A 3,021-nucleotide genomic window follows, 5' to 3' on the forward strand; every position below is an offset into this window, starting at 1 on the left:
CTCCGTTTAATGTACTGTTTCAAATCCAACAGCAGGTAACTCATCTGTAATTCAGCACAGAGCCAAGCACAGCGCATCACAGATTCACTGTGGTTCTCTAGGACGATGCTATGCTGCTCTGGGGAATTCTCTGGATGCTTATACCCCTCCCATTTTACAATGGAAGAAATTCAAGGACTGAGACATTAAAAGCAAAAATAAAAGATTATGAGAAGAAAAAAGTAGTAAGAAAAATTAGAACATGTATTTTCTGACTCTAACTTGCATGCACAGAATTTGTAACTACTGGTCCCTTTAAGAGGAGTACAAGGACACATGAAGTTCAGCACTTCTTCCCAGTTTGACCAGCTACTCAGAACCCAGGCAAGAGAAGCTGAGGCCATGAGCGTGCAGAGGAACGCTCAGGAATGGTGGAGAAAGAGACAGAAATGAACTGGGGGAGAAGAGTGTATGCAACGCATACAAACATTTAGAGGGCGTGCGGAAAAAGAAATACTGACCAAGACGCTAGAGAAGAGTAGCCAGCATTGAGGGGAATAGAGGAGGGGCGGAGAGGCAGCTGTGTGTCATCACTTAAGGAGTGTGGCTTCCCAAGGCAACACACTCAATTTTGATTCAAGAGATGCTGCCTGCCTTTTAGGTGTCACACACAACAGCACGTCTGAAATGGCATTTGTGTAGGGCTCCTCAGATCACAACAGAATTGGTGAACAGCAGGGGAGAAGGCTGGAGCAGGCAGAAGAGGCTGGCCATGAGAGTTTCATACATTTAATTGTCAAATCTGGTCAAAGGGAAAGAAAAACAAATCAGGTGCTACAGTGAAATTCAGCAGAAATGGAAAACTCCTCTTGACTGAAAGAGTAATTGACTCATGTCAATTTTTCACCACCTTCATCTCATCACATGATATTCCAAGTGGTAATTTATTCAAAGGCCATAAAGCATTGTGAATGTGATGCCCAGCTTATTATATATCATTATTATTGCATTTGTACCCTAAAATAAGATACCAACTTCAACAAACTCATCATGTTACATTAGCTCTCCCCACTGAATCAATTGTCACAGGCAGCTGCCACCAGCAAATTACCCATTCACCATCTTTCAAGCACTCACTTTAGCAAAAGTATTATTCTATAGAGGAACATTCACATCTATGATTCAAAAGAGCACTGCCAAGCAGAATTAAAAGGTGAGCCACAAATAGAACTGAATTCACCAGTATCCACATCAAAAAGTAAAAAGGAAGTGAAGTCAATTTTAATAACAACATTTTAGATATGTTGGTTTAAGGAAGACGTATTATTTAAACATGTAACCAATATAAAAACTATTAATGATACAATATGAAAAAGAATGCAAACTTTGTTTTCAAATCCTGAGTATATTTTATACTTAGAACATATTCCAACCCAGATGCTAAATTTTCATCAGATATACTTATGTTTAAATGTCACAAAAGATCCAGTTGAAATAGGGCAGCTTTACATACTCAAGTTGGTTCAAACATAGTTTATCTGTTTCAAAATTTAATTAAAAGTGAAATGAAATGAAAATGCTGCTCTTTAGTTAAACCAGCCACATTTCGATGCTCCATAGCTATGTGAGGCTGGTGGTTCCTGAACTGGATAGCATTGTTCTAGAACCAAACAAATCCTCTCTTGAGGAAACTAGGCAGGAATATATCAGGGAAAGTTTACTTGTTAATGTAAGGTGTCAAGGGAAGTAATGAAATCAGAATTCTGCACACTCTCTCAAATAAAGACATCACTGTTAAATCAAAGCCATGACTCTTCTATGGCTCCTCAGTCAGAGGCTAAATCAATCCTTGCATGATCACTTGGGTTAGCAATTTAAGAGCAGCAGTGTAGATCTGGGAGCAGGGGTTCTGGAGACTAGCCGTCTGGGTTTAGAATCCAGATCACCAGACATGGCACCTTGGGCGTGCAGCTCAACCTCTCTGTGCTTTGAGTTCCTTACTGGGAAAATGGGATGATGGTGATGAAAGTACCCATGAAATAAGGTGATTTTGAGGATTAAATGAGCTAAAACACATAGCTGAGCACAGTGCCAGGCACACATTGAGAGCCCAATAAAAGCATGCCACTGGCCTGCACCACCTTTCACCAAGAAGTAAAATGCTGCATGGGAAAAACCCACTGTGTGCACAAGCACACACTGGAAAAAGACCGCAGCTCTCTAAGAAATTCCAACCAGAATAGACCCTACACTGTTAACAACTTTGGCAAACAAAATAACGTCTGCATATACAGTTCTTTAAAGAGCATATACAATCAGAACAGGGTGCCCAGGATCAAAAAAGATGCAGCCTAACTACACAGGATGAATCATGGGAGAAGCTCTGTCAGTCTCCATGTGCAGAAAAGGAGGCAGGGAAGGGCCAGAGAGTGGGAGAAGTACCGCTTACCAAACAGAACAAACTCAATCCCAAGTGTGAGCACATGTGGTCTTTATTAAGTCTGAGGAGTCTGGTTACATCTATTTTGAGACTTTTGTGTTTTTATAATTTCAGTTTGCCAAAAGGAACGACAATCCATCAAGAATTACTGATGAGCAGGTTCAGCACAGAGAGAAATGTTTTGGCACTTCCAGGAAAAAAAGAGCAGGATGGTGGGGTGGATGGGCAAAGTCCATGATCCCAGCTCTGCTTAGGGAAAAAAAAAAAAAAGAGCCAAGTTACCAGGAAAAAACGAGAAGTGAGATTTTTGCCCAGACACCAGGCTTCCTCGGGGGTTAAGCTAAGGTGATATCAGTCTGGGGAAGAAGTAAACACAGGGAGAGGCTAAGCATAAGAACACTATGACTTCTCTCATGGCAGAAGCAGCCCCCACTGGCTCTATGTGAGGCTTCCCAGGCTGGAGGCAGCTGGACAAAGGAAAAAGCAGACACAAAATCCGAGCAGCCTGATGATACTCAAAAAGAGAAGCCACAGAATCACCAGCACCAACCCAACTCTACAAAAAGATGTGACCAGTCCTCCTGGCCTCTGGCTTACAGCAC

The 3,021-nt window shown here is 41.7% G+C and overlaps 1 protein-coding gene and 1 long non-coding RNA gene across 6 annotated transcripts in view; both read right to left on the reverse strand.

The window, feature by feature from the left end:
* Window positions 1-3,021, reverse strand: part of FMNL2 (formin like 2) — a 332,616-nt gene that overhangs the window by 197,283 nt on the left and 132,312 nt on the right.
* LOC112442568 (uncharacterized) overlaps window positions 2,454-3,021 on the reverse strand; it is a 63,402-nt gene continuing 62,834 nt past the window's right edge. The window contains exon 2 of the long non-coding RNA XR_003030741.2: window positions 2,454-2,665. This is a non-coding gene — a long non-coding RNA (uncharacterized lncRNA). The remainder of the gene's footprint in view (window positions 2,666-3,021) is intronic.

The sequence above is a fragment of the Bos taurus genome, chromosome 2 (assembly GCF_002263795.3).
Source record: "Bos taurus isolate L1 Dominette 01449 registration number 42190680 breed Hereford chromosome 2, ARS-UCD2.0, whole genome shotgun sequence".
NCBI classification, from domain to species: Eukaryota; Metazoa; Chordata; class Mammalia; order Artiodactyla; family Bovidae; genus Bos; species Bos taurus.